This window comes from Physeter macrocephalus, chromosome 16 (assembly GCF_002837175.3).
Source record: "Physeter macrocephalus isolate SW-GA chromosome 16, ASM283717v5, whole genome shotgun sequence".
Classification (NCBI taxonomy): Eukaryota; Metazoa; Chordata; class Mammalia; order Artiodactyla; family Physeteridae; genus Physeter; species Physeter macrocephalus.
In genome coordinates, this window is record NC_041229.1 from 49,519,673 (window position 1) to 49,536,361 (window position 16,689).

Here is a 16,689-nt window from a genome sequence, read left to right on the forward strand (position 1 = left end):
CCTTTCCTCCACACCCTCTCCAGCATTTATTGTTTGTAGATTTTTTGATCATGGCCATTCTGACTGGTGTGAGGTGATACCTCATTGTAGTTTTGATTTGCATTTCTCTAATGATTAATGCTGTTGAGCGTTCTTTCATGTGTTTGTTGGCAATCTGTATATCTTCTTTGGAGAAATGTCTATTTAGGTCTTCTGCCCATTTTTGGATTGGGTTGTTTGTTTTTTGATATTGAGCTGCTTGTATATTTTGGAGATTAATCCTTTGTCAGTTGCTTCGTTTGCAAATATTTTCTCCCATTCTGAGGGTTGTCTTTAGGGCTGGGCTCTTATCTCTTCCCCTTGCACACTCCTCACTGAACAAATACCTGGGAGTCTCTAGTGATGCTGGCCTCGCCCTGTAGCATCACAGGCCTCCAAACAACAAACAAGATTGTGAAACAAACCAGACTGTGAAATGAAGTAATTGGTCCCTCCCTTCCTGCCTTCAGTAGGAAATAGTACGGATCCCCCTGCCATGGACAACTAGCTGTCAACCAACTGTTCCCTCAACCAACACTGCTTGGGCAACTACTCTGTACTCAGCCCTAGAAAAGTGCAAACAGGAAACAAACTAGTAGTGAAATTTTGGCTCTGGAGTCCGAGAGCTGAGTTTGAATCCAGTTCTGCCACTTACCAGCTGGGCAAATGATGTTACCTCTCTAAGCCTCAGTTCTCTCATTTGTGTATGTGTAATAGTATAGACTGAGGGGTGTGTGTGTGTGTGTGTGTGTGTGTGTGTGTGTGCGCGAGTGTGTGATGGAATTGTGGGGAGGATTCCATGAGGTAATTAGTACAAAATGTTTGACAAGGTTATACTGACAAGGGCACAGAGAAGGAGCTCAATAAATCTTCGTTGCTATTATTGTTATCGATGAGTTTATTTGGAGAAAAGACGCACTTTGAGTGAGCGGAGAACAGTCAAGGACTCTGCCTAACTCCTTTTGCTGGTGGAATAACCTCCCTACCTGCTCTGTTCCACGTGGTGAATGATGATCATTCTTCAATATCTAGTTCACAGTTCACCTCTTGCTCCCCTCCACAGCAGAACTTACTCTGCCTTCCTGATGCCTCTTCAGTACCGTGCACACACTGTCACACTGTATCAGTAACTTGGGAATCTCTCTCTGTCACTGTATTGTGAGGTCCTTGAGAGTTTATTGCAGCTCCAGTTCCTAACTCAGCACCTGGCTTATACATGTGCTCAGCATATATTTGGTGCATGAATAAGTGGATGTAACTGCCTAAGATAAAGGAACCTAGAGTAGTTAGGAAAGCCTTCTCTCAGGAAAGGTTCATGAGAGATGAATAACTTCAGAAGTGCTTGGACAGACAGCAGTGGAAACAGGAGGAAAGACAGTGTTCTATTACTTTCTATTAGTGTAAATCAATATATTGATTTGAGTGAGGGTCTTCTCCTCACACAGGTAACGGTAAATCAGCTTACAGCTTCCCTGCTGGCCTCATGGTGTTACATCACCTTCAGGGTAGGTGTGTAGAATCAGCCAGTGAGGACTGGCCTGAGGGATTACCAAAAAGAAGAGGAGCCCTTGGGAAAGTTTCAGAACTGGCATTCGTAGGAATGAAGAAATGAAATTGAGGAGTGGCGTCCTCCCTGCAAATGAGCATATTAGTTCATAATAGTAGAAAACATTCAGTGTTATCATTGACCCTAGGGGACCCATCACAGAAATCTCATTGCATAAACCATTTGAAAAGAATAAAGTACCAGAGATTATGTTTCAGAGATAAAGTATAAAATTCCACAGAAAGTAATTTGCCTGGAGAAGTTCTCAGCAATGGCTAAAGTGCCTGTATGCTAAAAGCAGGGTGGAGTGCATACTTGGAATCTTGGCAAGCAATCACAGAAAGGCACTATTGCATAGTGGTTAAGGGCTCAACTCTGGAACCATCTGCTTCGGTATGAAACCTGGCTGATGACTCACAGTTGTGTAAACCCTGAGCAAGTGACCAACTGCTCTGTACCTCGGTTTCCTTGTATGTAAAATGTGGACACAAAATAGTTGATAATTAGTGAAAGCACTTAGAATAGTTAACGCATGTAAATCACTTAGAAAAGTACTTCTCCTGTGGGTAAGCATTTAACAAATATTAGGGAGGAAAATGCTATTATGATTAGCAAGTCCCTGTTACCGATTTTGCTCTACATGTTGTTCTGGGGCACTGGGGGAAGTGTAAAAGAAAACTTTAAGACAAGATCCTCATCCTTACAGAGTTAGACTGAAGATGAAACATAAAACTAACTTCAATAAGGCAGTTAGAGACCTCAGATTGCAAACTGGATGAATCTGTGTGATGGACGAGGAGGGCGAGGAGTATAATAGAGACTAAGCCTGACAACCTTGTGGGTGCTCAGGTCAGGTTCATTGAATATAATTAAATGGGATTTCATTCAGGTTAGGACGTTATCAGCTATTTCGTAAAGCTCCAGATTTGGGAGAACAAAAAAATCATAGGAATAGAACCCTCTCAATTATCAGTGTATTTAGAGAATGCTGAAACAGAAAGAAGAAAAACGGAATTTCTTTAACTTGACCTTGAATGAGGTTTCAGATTCTGTGAGTGATCGAGATGAAAGAAACCTCAGCAATCAGCTGGTCCGAGCACCTTGTTCTTCAGATGGAGAAACAGGCCCAGAGATATGAGGTGACTTATTCAAGTCACAGTGGAAACCCAGGTCTCCTCCTGCTTCTCAGTCTGATTCTCAACTCCGCATGGACGCTTGTTGGCTTCTCTGGCTCCTGAAGGGCATTCTTCCCGTCCAACACCAGTCAGCTGATTGGGCCCCCATCTGTGACTCCTAGAGCTTTTCCAGCGGGCATTTGCTTGTGGTCAGTTATGTCCTGACAGCCACATCTTGTAGGCTTAACCCTCTAGGCTTTGACTAGAGCCTTTGAGTTGTAGCAAATAGCAATCAAAGGAAAGGAAGGGAAGGAGGGAGGAAAGGAGGGAGGAAAAAAAGGGCAAAAAACCATTAACGTAGAAATCAAGAAATTAACAGTGTGACCAACAGCTGATCCATTCAACTATTCTGATCCCCATTTTTCTGTCTAACACATGAGATTTAAAAATCATTCCAATGTGTCCCATTGATGAGAACATCTTGAAAATGAGGAAAGTTGGAAATGCAAGTTTTGGGGTTTTTTGCTTAGTTTTGCTTTGGTTTCAGATCCTGTGGGTTGTTGCATAGGCCATTAGTATTGTGTGGCTTAATGCCAAAATGCTGGACAATTCTAGAATTCTGAAACAACTAATCGGAATCACATAGCATAGCAATTTCATATGGAGTCTACTACACAAAATGATGCATGAATTGACAAAGAAAATGCCACATTGTCAGAATGCATTACTGAATGTTATCATCCTTTGCACTAGTCACAAATATCAATATCTATTTAAGTGAAGACCAAATTGCTAAGGGCTCAGCAGAGGGCTTGGCACATAAAAGGACATAGTAGCCATTCAGTAAATAAATTTATTAATGAATAAAGTGAATAGTGAAAATCAGAAATGTATTAATAAATAAAGTGAATAACTAATGAATGAGTGACCCCCTAACTAACAGCAGCATGAAGGTTCCATCAGCTACAATGAACTTGAAGAAAGCCATTTTTACTTTTTCCAACAACTGTAGCTATGGCCCGGTGACCACACAAAGTTTCAAGTTTGCAAGATGGGATGGACTGTGGAAGAAGCTCCGTTGTAGACAACTCTGTACAACAGCACTGTCTCTGATGTTTGATTCTCTGATACTTTGATTCTCCCAATTTGAGGTCATGTCCACATCCATGCTGGAATACTTTGAATCTTAACAAATAGATTTATACTAAACCTAGCACCAGAGCTCTATACCCAGAATGATAACCTCCTTACCCCAACCTCGCAAAAAAAAAAAAAAAAAAAAAAAATCAGGAGCAAGTTTGAAAGAGTCTTCAGGTCATTTAGAGAATACCGTCTACAGTAATAGATCAAAGTCTTACTTTTCGTTTGATTGTAGTAGTACTGGTACAATACTCATGAACTACTCAAGAATAATAGTTTGACCAGTTATTTCAGTATGTCTCTGGGTATGATGCCCTGAATTGTAAATATATAATTTTCATAGTAATTTTTATTGTCTGGTAGCTTCAGATTTTAATGTAAAGTTTACACTTCTGTGACAAATAATTTCTCTTAGAAAAGTTACTCTTCAAGCAGAGAATTTGATAATTAAAAAAACAGAGCTTAATTTCCCAGTTGTGGGATGTATCAGTGTTCTCTTTCAACCTGATTAAATAAATCTTTCCCTGGGCTAACAGACTTAAAATGTACCTTTCTCATAGAAGCCTTACACTGCAGTGGGGTAATTAGGATTGTGTAGGGGGTGTTAGAAGGGGAGAAAAAAAAGCAGACAGGACACATCATTGGGACCAATTATAAATTAAGAATAAATGGTTGCCAGAGGAGATGTCAGTTAGTACAGATAATTTTGAAAGTAGTTTGGCACGTGTCAAATTTTTTTAGCTATCCATAGTTTTTAACTCAATAATTCAACTTCTAGAAATCTATCCCAAGGAAATAATTTGAAATACAAAAAATGTTATATTCGTTGCAACATAGAGTACTTAAAAATGGTAAACTACAGAAGTATCCAATAATATAGGAATGTTTAAGCCAATTGTGGTAAATCCATCTGATGAAATATTAAGTTGTTATTATGCTTATAAGATGTATTGGTTTGTAGTTTTTATTTATTGTGATATATTTTCTAATTTTGGTGTCTGGTAATGGTGCTGTATAGAATGAGTTCTGTCCTTTGGAAGTTTGAGAAGAATTGATATTTATTCTTTTTTACATGTTTAGTAGAACTCACCAGTGAAGCCAGCTAGGCCTGGGCTTTTCTTTGTGGCTAGTTTTTCAAATTACTAATTTAATCTCTTTATTTGTTATAAATCTTTTCAGAGTTATTTTTCTTCTTGAGTCAGTTTTGGTAATTTGTGTCTTTCTAGGAATTTGTTCATTTCATTTGTCCATCTAAATTGTCTAATTTACTGGTATACAACTGATCATAGTATTATCTTTATAATTCTTTTTATTTCTGTAGGGTCAGTAATGATATCTCCTCTTTTATTCCTTATTTTAGTAATGAGTCTTCTCTCTTTTTTTCTTAGCCAGTTTAACAGTTATCAATTTGTTCATCTTTTCAAAGAACTAACTTTTGATTTTGTTGATTTCTCTCTGTTGTTTTTCTCTTCTCTATAGTTCATTAATTTCTGCTCTAATCTTTATTATTTGCCTTTTTCTGCTTGCTTTAGGCTTAGCTTGGTCTTTTTTCCAGTGCCTTAAGGTGGGAGGTTAGACTTTTGATTTGAGATCTTTTTTAATATTATAGCTATAATATTTAATATTATAGCTATAAGTTTTCCTCTAAATATTGCTTTAGCTGCCATAAGTTTTGGTATCTGTGTCTTTATTCTCATTCATATCAAAGTCTTTTCTAGTTTCCTTATAATTTCTTCTTTGACCCATTGGTTAGTTAGGATAGTGTTTTCGTTTTTTTTAATGTCCACATATTTGGGGATTTTCTAAATTTTTTTTTCGTTATAGATTTCTAATTTCATTCCATTTATTAAGCATTCATTAAAGCTGATGCTTCCAAATACTCTCTAATGATATGTCACCATTAAAATAATTGGCTCCTATTTATTGAGCTTTAATAAATGTCAGGCACTATGATAATAGCTTTTTATACATTATCACATTTAAATATTCAGAACTGAGGCTCAGAGATTAAACAAGCAAATAGCTGAGCCAGCACATTTTTATTACTAATAATAAACAGCAACTAGATCAGATCATTGAGCATAGCATTATGAGAAAAATAAATTCTGAGAGATAACTGCCAAGAAATGCAATTAAAAAAAACAAACATTCATTTGGCCATGGTTCTTTTTCTTCCATTACTTCTCCCCCTTTTCTCCAGATGTTTGTTATATTCCTTCTCTTCCTTCTTTTTCTTCTTCTTTTTTGCCAAAAGTTTCTCCCCATATTCCCAGTGGGAATCATCCCTTAGCACTTCAGTTCATGCAGTCATTTGACAATTATTTGAGTACCTACCTGCTCTAGATCCTAGATACAGAAATGAAAGGGATGTGGTGCCTGCTCTGAGATCATAATGTAGTAGGAGAGAGCTATGTAAAAATGAGTAGATTCACTGTGACAGCCTTGGGTAGAACATCTGAGCATATAACCTTAAAAATGAGTCAGTGTTCATGAGATGGACAAAGGGGGAAGGGTTTCTATAACCAGCACCCAAGTCAAGATATAGAAGATATACCTATAAATCAACTATACTTCACTTTAAAAAAAAGAAGATATACCTATATATATTTAGGAGAGTAGCCTAGGCTAGAAATATATTTTGGGGAAGTGTCGTGGTTCTAGCCATGATAAAGACACAGTTTCTCACTTTTCAACCACAAATTTGATTTCTACCACCATATCTTAGTTTTGCCTGTTCTAGAACTTCTTATAATTGGAATCATACGTAAATACCCTTTTGTGTCTGCCTTCTGTGACTCAGCATAATGCTTTTGAGATTCATCCATGTTGTTGCTTATATTGGTAGTTCTATCCTTTTTATTGCTGAGTAGCAATAGCAATATATTGTGTGTATCAATATATCACAGTTTATCAATTTACCTGTTGATAGACATTAGAATTCCCATTTGGGGAATTATGAACATTCTTATACACGCCTTTTTGTGGACATGTTTTTCTCTTGAGTAAACATCTAAGGGTGAATTGCTGAATCATAGGTTAGCTGTATGATAAACTTTACAAGAAACTGTCAGAGTGTTTTCAAAGTGGCTATACCATTTTGCATTCCCATTGACAATTTATATGAGAGTTCCAATTGCTTCACATCCTTACCAACACCTAATATTGTCCGTCTTTTTACTTTCAACCACTCTAGTGGGTACGGAGTGGTATCTTGCTTTGGCTTTAATTTCTCTGATGATTAATGATGTTTTTCACATGCTTACTGACCATTTCCATATCTTATGTTAAATATCCAGTTGAGTCTTTTGCCCATTTTTTATTGTATGTTTTTGCTTTTTATTGTTCAATTGTAGGAGTTTTAAAATATTCTGAATAAAAATCCTTTGTCAGATATATGTATTTTAAGCATTGTTTCCCAGTTTGTGGCTTGGTTTTTTATTTTCTTAATGACCTCTTTTGAAAAGCAAAAGTTTTTAATGATGAAATCCAGTTTACCATTTTTTTAAATTTACCATTAGTGCTTTTATGTTTTATCCACAAAATCTTTCCCTTCCTCAGATTACAAGTATATTCTGTTTTCTTCTAGAAATTATATACTTCAAGCTTTTAGAATTAGGTCTGCAATCTATCTCTAGAAAATTTTGGTGTATGGTATAAGTTAAGAGATGAAGTTCATTATTATGAAAATTTTCAAGCTTACAAAAATGTAGAAAGAATAGAATTATGTACCTCTTGTACCTATTAGCTTCAACAGTTACCAACTCATGGTCAATCTTGTTTTGTATATTCTCAAATATGAGATATTTATAGATAGATAGATAGATAGATAATCTCCCCTGAACTATTTCGAGAGGACATTGTAGAAATTATGGCCTGTTGTTGTTTTTCTAATCCAGAATTCAATCCAGGATCGCACATTGCAATTCATTTGTCCTATTTCCTTAATCTCCTTTAATCTAGAATGGTTCTTTAGCCTTTTCTGTTTTTTATGACAGTGACGTAAGAGGATTAAGAGGCTGTTTTTTAATTTTAATTTGCTGATTATCTCTTCATGATTAGCTTCATCTAATGCATTTTTGGCAAGAATATTATATCAGTGATACTGTATACTTCTCAGTGCTTTGCATCAGGAGGCACATGGTGTCAGGTTATCCCACTATACTGTGAGGCTAAGTTTGATCACTTGGTTAAGGTGGTATCTGCCAGATTACTCCACCATAAAGGCACTTTTACCCACCCACATTTTTTTTTTTTTTTTTTGGCTGTGTTGGGTCTTCGTTGCTGCACGCGAGCTTTCTCCAGCTGCAGCGGGCGGGGGCTACTCCTCATTGCAGGGGCACAGTCTTCTCATTGCAGTGGCTTCTCTTGTTGCGGAGCACAGGCTCTAGGTGCACAAGCTTCGGTAGTTGTGGCACGCAGGCTTGGTAGTTGTGGTGCATGGGCTTCGTTGCTCTGTGACATGTGGGATCTTCCTGGACCAGGGCTCGAACCCGTGTCCCCTGCATTGGCAGGCGGATTCTTAACCACTGCACCATCAGGGAAGCCCCTCCCCACCTTTTTAATGATTAATCTGTTAGAAGATAAGTATCCCGAGAGGGCATACAGCAGAAACAAGAACTGCAGTCCTGCAGCCTGTGGAGTGAAAACCACATTCACAGAAAGATAGACAAGATGAAAAGGCAGAGGGCTATGTACCAGATGAAGGAACAAGATAAAACCCCAGAAAAACAACTAAATGAAGTGGAGATAGGCAACCTTCCAGAAAAAGAATTCAGAATAATGATAGTGAAGATGATCCAGGACCTCGGAAAAAGAATGGAGGCAAAGATCGAGAAGATGCAAGAAATGTTTAACAAAGACCTAGAAAAATTAAAGAACAAACAAACAGAGATGAACAATACAATAGCTGAAATGCAAACTACACCAGAAGGAATCAATAGAAGAATGAGGCAGAAGAACGGATAAGTGACCCGGAAGACAGAATGGTGGAGTTCACTGCCACGGAATAGAGCAAAGAAAAAAGAATGAAAAGAAATGAAGACAGCCTAAGGGATCTCTGGGACAACATTAAAGACACCCACATTCACATTATAGGGGTCCCAGAAGGAGAAGAGAGAGAGAAAGGACCCGAGAACATATTTGAAGAGATTATAGTCGAAAACTTCCCTAACATGGGAATGGAAATAGCCAGCCAAGTCCAGGAAGCGCAGAAAGCCCCAGGCAGGATAAACCCAAGGAGAAACACGCCGAGACACATAGTAGTCAAATTGACAAAAATTAAAGACAAAGAAAAATTATTAAAAGCAGCAAGGGAAAAACGACAGATAACATACAAGGGAACTCCCATAAGGTTAACAGCTGATTTCTCAGAAGAAACTCTACAAACCAGAAGGGGGTGGCATGATATATTTAAAGTGATGAAAGGGAAGAACCTACAACCAAGATTACTCTACCCAGCAAGGATCTCATTCAGATTCAACAGAGAAATAAAAAGCTTTACAGACAAGCAAAAGCTAAGAGAATTCAGCACCACCAAACCAGCTCTACAACAAATGCTAAAGGAACTTCTCCAAGTGGGAAACACAAGAGAAGAAAAGGACCTGTAAAAACAAACCCAAAACAATTAAGAAAATGCTAATATGAACATACATATCGATAATTACCTTAAATGTGAATGGATTTAATGCTCCAACCAAAAGTCACAGGCTCGTTGAATGGATACAAAAACAAGACCCATATATATGCTGTCTACAAGGTACCCACTTCAGACCTAGGGACACATACAGACTAAAAGTGAGGGGATGGAAAAAGATTTTCCATGCAAATGGAAATCAAAAGAACGCTGGAGTAGCAATACTCATATCAGACAAAATAGACTTTAAAGAATGTTACAAGTGACAAAGAAGGACACTACCCTTGATCAAGGGTTCAATCCAAGAAGAAGATATAACAATTACAAATACATATGCACCCCACATAGGAGCACCTCAGTACATAAGGTAAATGCTAACAGCTATAAAAGAAGAAATCGACAGTAACAGAATAATAGTGGGGGACTTTAACACCTCACTTACACCAGTGGACAGATCAACCTGACAGAAAATTAATAAGGAAACACAAGCTTTAGATGACACAATAGACCAGATTGATTTAATTGATATTTATAGGACATTCCATCCAAAAACAACAGATTACAGATTTCTTCTCAAATGCACACGGAACATTCTCCAGGATAGATCATATCTTGGGTCACAAATCAAGCCTTGGTAAAATTAAGAAAGTTGAAATCATATCAAGCATCTTTTCTGACCACAACGCTATGAGATTAGAAATAAATTACAGGGAAAAAAACGTAAAAAACACAAACACATGCAGGCTAAACAATACTTACTAAATAACCAGGACATCACTGAAGAAATCAGAGGCAATCAAAAAATACATAGAGACAAATGACAACAAAAACACGACGACCCAAAACCTATGGGATGCAGCAAAGCAGTTCTAAGAGGAAAGTTTATAGCAATACAATCCTACCTCAAGAAACAAGAGAAATCTCAAATGAACTATCTAACCTTACACCTAAAGGAACTAGAGAAAGAAAAACAAACAAAACCCAAAGTTAGTAGAAGGAACGAAATCATAAAGATCAGAGCAGAAATAAATGAAATAGAAACAAAGAAAACAAAAGCAAAGATCAATAAAACTAAAAGCTTGTTCTTTGAGAAGATAAACGAAATTGATAAACCTTTAGCCAGACCCATCAAGAAAAAGAGGGAGAGGACTCAAATCAATAAAATTAGAAATGAATAAAAAAGAAGATAATGTATCCTGTTCCCCAACAAATTTTTAATCAATAGTTTTAGTAACCACTGATGATTCTTGCCTGAATTAATTATTATTATGGTAGCCAAAAAATGGTGATTTCCTAACTTTATTATTTCTTCTATAGTTATTAGCATTCTACATAAGAGAACTTTCTCTTTTTCCCCATTATTAATTATTTTATTTAGGTATTTTGGGTAATCTTTATGGACTTATGATTTTCTTTTTTAATTCAATGTGTTATACTCTATTTCTGTCATTATTCACTTTAGTATTGAACTTGTCTAGATTTGGCTGGTGTGCTCCCTTTTAAACTGACTTTGGTGTCCTTTTGACATGCCATCATTAGTTCTAGGTTTTCTAAATTTTGTGTTATTTTTGTGTTTATGTTTAGTACTTTTTACTTTCCAGTCCAACAAAATGTTTCAGACTTACCTTTTACTTTACCTGCTCATGGAATCAGCCATTTCTCAAAAAAACAAAAACAAAACAAAAAAAAACCTAGCTCTTTTTTATAGGAAATGGCATTTAGAAAACAAAATCTGAGCACCAGGTGTGCTTTTTGCTTCTGGGATATCATTACATCTAGCCTCCTTTAATGGGCAGAGAAAGAAAAATAAATTTGTTTAGAAAAATCATAAATTTATATCAAATGCTTCTAATTACTATTTACCATCATAAGATTTTTCCTCTCCTTACCTCATTCCATGATTGTACCTTACCCTTCTTTCACAAGGATAACCTTTGTTTCACAACATCAGTGTGTTTTACTCACTTGCTCATTACTCACACACCAAATAGTTTCAGAATTCAACTGACAATAAGCCTCCTAAGTGAAGTTCAAAATTTCTTTACAATTCTATCTTTAGAATATATTCTGAGGGTAAGTAGTCAGAGTACTATGTTTCTCCCATATTTTTTTGAAGCAAATTCAATGTGTTAAATCATTTCAACTGTAACTACTTAAATATGGCATGACCACAATGCCATTTATCACACTTAAAAATTAATAATTATTGGATTAATATTCCATCTATTTCAGGTCTTAAATTGACTCATATATATCATAAATGCTTTTTTGTTTCTTTATTATACAATTTCTTTGCTTGAACCAGAAGTGCAATCTATTGCAATTGGTTGATCCCTCTTAGTTCTCTTCTGATTTATATGTTTTCCCCCATTTTTTTGTTTGTTTTGTTTCCATTTTTATATTTAAGAAACCAGGCCATTTGTCTTATAGAGTTTGCTCCAGATTTTCTTTTTAGTATAATTTAGCAAGTTTCTCTGTCCTCTTTATTTCTGTAAACTGGTAGTTGGATCTAGAGGTTTGGTTAGATTCAGACTCATTGGCAAAGGAGGGTTTTCTTTCCTTTTCTTTTGAGAGTAGAGGTTTACAGACTACTTTGTGGTAATATTTTGTTTTCCCATCAGGAAGCACATTCATCTGATTGTCTTTTTGTGTGTGTGATGTTACCAGCCATTGATGCTCAATGCCTCGATGCATTAATTCATTAGCCTTGCAAACAGAACCCTGGGACACTGTTACAGACACATTTATAGGGACACTGTTACAGACACACATCCATTCAGACACGTTTCTAAAACAGACATATCTCAGGCCAACTCTTGTCTTTCCTTTAACAACTTCTTTGTTTCATTGTTACTTGTTTTTGGACCTCTCTTGTTTTAAACTTCTCTTTTTTTCTGTATGAAAACATGATGTGTATAACACAAAGTGGTGGCCCAAACTTATAGTAACAACCTTCCAAAGGGAACACAATTATTTTAGAGGAGGAGAGACAAGAATGAAGAGGAAGGAAATATTTATAAGAGATAAAAGAGGTCACAGAAAAAGGTATATATGAGCTCACTATACATTTAAATCAAATTCTGGCCAGAGAACATTCATATCTTGAATGTGACTTTTTAGAACTATGAAACATTTGAAGCTTGAAAAATTAGAACACGAAGAAGAAAAACTTTAAAATGCCCCTCGTTTTAAAGTTTTCTGAACGAAAAGGATAAAAACACATCAAGATTCACTCAGGTGTCTTTAAAAACATGGGGTTTGAGTGGGGGAAGAAGCAATTTGAGTTTTTTGTTTTGTTTCTTTTCTTCATGAAGCGTGTATTTTACCTTAAACCAGTTCACCAATGCCATTACATTCTGGGGACAGGCTGCACAATTTCGTGCCATTTGACCTAACAACTTGGCAACTTCTGAGTGACAGTAATAATACGCTGACTCCTGGAATGAGTGTTCTAATGTCTGTCACAACATGAAAGGTATTCATTTAACAGAGACACAACAGAATCAGATAAACAAGGCATGTGTAACTGATTGATTGCAAGGGTTGTGGAGGGAGGTTTCCTCTCATTCAATTAAAGATAAAAAATATTTACACCAAGTAAAATTTAAAACATGCTGTGATTGTTTGCTTTCATCCCATAGTGTGGAGGTTAGGGAGAGGGTTCTTTTTGTTTTTTAAGACCTTATTGAGATATAATTCACATAGTATACAATTCACAGACTTAAAGTGTCCAATTCAGTGTTGTTTAGTATATTCATAGGGTTATGCAACCATCACCACAATCTAATTTTAGAACATTTTCGTCTCTCCTAAAACTAACACTATACCCATTAGCTGTCACTTCCCATTCTCTGTACCCGCCTACCCTCACTCAGCCCCAACCAACCACTAATCTACTTTGTCTATAGATTTGCCCCTCATGGGCACTTACCTTTTAAAAGCCATTCATAACCTGTCCCACTGAAATTTTTTTACTTTATTTTTGTACATTATTTAAAAACAAGTACAATAGAATAGAACCCTCAAAAATATGAAAGGGTCTCAAAAAATTGTAACAGGATATCCCACAAAAATATTGTTGAAGCCAATAGCATCTGATGGCTTAAATAAATAATTGCCAAGCAGTGAAGCTGTGGGAAAGAAGACAGATTACAGTGTCACTTAAAGTCAGATGCTAATGATTTTAAACATAAACTTGAAACAGGCTTGAGTTATGGAAACTTTTCTTGCTCTAAGAACAGCAATATTTGCAACCAGGAATATTTGCAAATTCAGATTCTAACTTCACTGCTCACCAGCTGTCTGACTCTGGGCAAGTAACAGAAGATTTGTAAACTTTAGTTTCCTCATCTGTAATATGAGAATAATGATGGTACCAACCTCATGAAGTTAGTGTGGAGATTCGCATATGCAGAGCCTTTAGAACCAAGCCTGGCACATAATAAGTGCTCAGCAAATGTTACTTGTTGTCTTTTTACCATTTTTGTTCATGAGAACTCAATAACCCAGGTCAAATTCCACAATGGAATTCTTAGATATGCCAACTTTCCACTTGCCACGTGTGATTGGTATTTTCAAAATCTCTGCTCAAGAAGTTTTCTGCCATGAAGACAATGGATTGGAATTTAAGATACTGTAATGTAGAGGAAAATAGCACTGATCAAGTATGATTAATAGAGCTGTAGGTTAGCCTTCATTTGCTTTAGAACGATGTGTTCCGTGAATAGTAAAAGTGCTGATTTATTATTCTCACATAACACTCGTGTAACAGATTTTTCTTTTCTAAATTGAAAGAAAAAATTAACAGCAATGAAAACAAAAGCTTATATAATGGTATTATACATGTCTAACAAAATAAAGAATAGATTAGAGCACCATAAACCACATATAACCTCTTGTAGTTGAAATGTTTAACTAAGACCTTAAATGTGTGACTTTTAAATCTGTGCGTGTGAAGGGAAGTTGTGATTTGGTTTTGTGTCCATAAATTTAAGGCAATGTGACCACCAATGAATGATTCCATTACCTTTTCTTTAACTCCAGTACAAAGTGGCTTTCGGTAATAGACTGATATGTTAAATAATTTTATTTTTGAGGAATTATTATGCATTTTCTGTTCTTTTAAAAAGTGTGGTGCTAAATATTATGATGTCCCAATCAGATGACTCATGATACACAACATTTTCATACTCGGGAAATGTTAACACATTACAGTCCTTGCTTTGAAAAGATAAAAGAATGAATCACAAACAACACATTTTCATTTTCCTTTGACCCCAAGAGACAATTTAAACGATGTGGTTTGCATGCGGCCCCATATGGCTCTCAAAGGCCTCCACATTATGCATTCATGTCTACGTTTTAACCCCAGGCTTTATTCCTCCTGGCATTGTTTTGTATTTGCATGAAAATATGTGGGTTTTTTTTGCATGACAAGCCATCCGTAACGTTGAAGTTAAATGTCTAACATAACTTGCAATATCACGTGTCATTAATTCTTACATGATATTTTTTTTCTTTTATTTTCAGTTACTGAAGTTAAATATGCTTGAAATGTAAAAGTGAGATGAAACTGGAGTGATGCAAGAATATTTAATGTTCCTTTAAGGACTTACCATTTTTTAACTGGAAAAATTTGGGGGGTAGTTCGCAGCCTTGTCTTCGGACACCAATCCCTCAATTACAAATTATGATAAAACTATATTGGACACAAGTGCTGTCAGCAGAGTAATAAATTCTGAATTGATACTTCTATTTTCCCCTGAGAATGTGTTTCTAGTTCTTGAATATGAAGTACAAAATGTGTCCCCTAATTTCAGGATTTATTAAATATTTGATTTATTGGTTTTCTTAATGGTACATAAAATTAAGCTCAACTGACTTTGGTGAAATTTCCTAGTAACTAAAAAAGTAATGAATTACTGAATGACAGCGCCAACATTTTAATACTTTAATATTTCCTAAATGAATATGACTACCAAAATGGATATTAGATATAGGAGTGCATGAGTATACAAAGAAAATAAGTTATTTATACCATTTTGTCAAGCATCAGATTCATAAGAGCACATAACTGATTCCCTCCAATGGGCCAAAATATCCAAACAAGTGCTGTTTTTTCCAAGTAGTCACCTTGCTAGCTCTGCATTTATTCCTATCAGCTGTCATTGCTAAAACCGTTTTAGAATACCCCTTGTCAAATTACCTTCAGTCTTTGGCACACTAATACCTGTGTGGTAACAAATCTTGTTTCTTGGAGAGAGACCCTCAGAGCCAAGTCAGTCAAATAAGCTGGCAAAACATGTTTTTAAAATGATAAGTCAATATGAAATTACCAAGACTTGCATGGCTTATAGCCTATAAAATGATTAAGAACGCGTTTCCCAAAGAAGAACCCCAGATAGCATTTACATAACAGCAACAGTGGGAATAAATGAAATTTTCTTAAGAAGTCTTTTAGGCAAGCATCTGATATTCACTTGAATGAATAAGTTCTGATACAGGTATTCTGTTATGTCTGTCTGTTATTTTAAATTCCACCTCATTTAAGCTAATGGAGTGGTTTACATTTTTAAGGACAGCGCTTCTTCCATTATTTCTTGTCATATCAGAATATAGATAAGTGGCCGTTATATCTCCCTTGCTTGAGTGAATATCAAGTTAATACCTCTTTAGCAGCAATTTTAATAGATTTTGGTTGATGGTGTCTTGACTGTCACCAGCTACCTCTGTGATATTGGCAAGGGACTCAGCCTCTCTGTGCCTCTGGCCCCCTGTCTGCAAGTGAGGGCTTGGAGCTCAATTATCTTTAAAATCTCTTTTGAATGAAAATATAATACTGTAATTATCATATATCTGTGTGGGAACTAAATCATCATATATCATAAATCCACACACATCTCTGAGGTTTTAATTAAATTCAAGCTGAAGTAACTCAAATTCCAGTTATTTAAAAAGACATCTAGACACTGATGTGTCTAGCGTCTCTAGTAAAGTCTTTTCTACCTGATGATAATGATGAGTATAAAGATGACATTTGTATAGCACTTTATGTTTATACTGCCTTACATGAGTCTCACAACCTAAGAGCTGCTGTCATGATCCTCAGTATGCAGATGAAGTAGATACTGAGGTTCAAAGAGATTCAGTTACCTGTCTAAGGTGATGAACTAGCAAGTTACAGAGCCGGACAGAGGGTCTTCTACTTCCAATTTAATATTCATTTCCCCCATCGTCAT

General features: G+C 36.0%; 1 protein-coding gene across 11 annotated transcripts in view; it reads left to right on the forward strand.

Moving 5' to 3' along the window:
* The window catches only part of DLG2 (discs large MAGUK scaffold protein 2), a 2,147,153-nt gene that overhangs the window by 2,103,607 nt on the left and 26,857 nt on the right, over positions 1–16,689 (forward strand). The window lies entirely within an intron of this gene.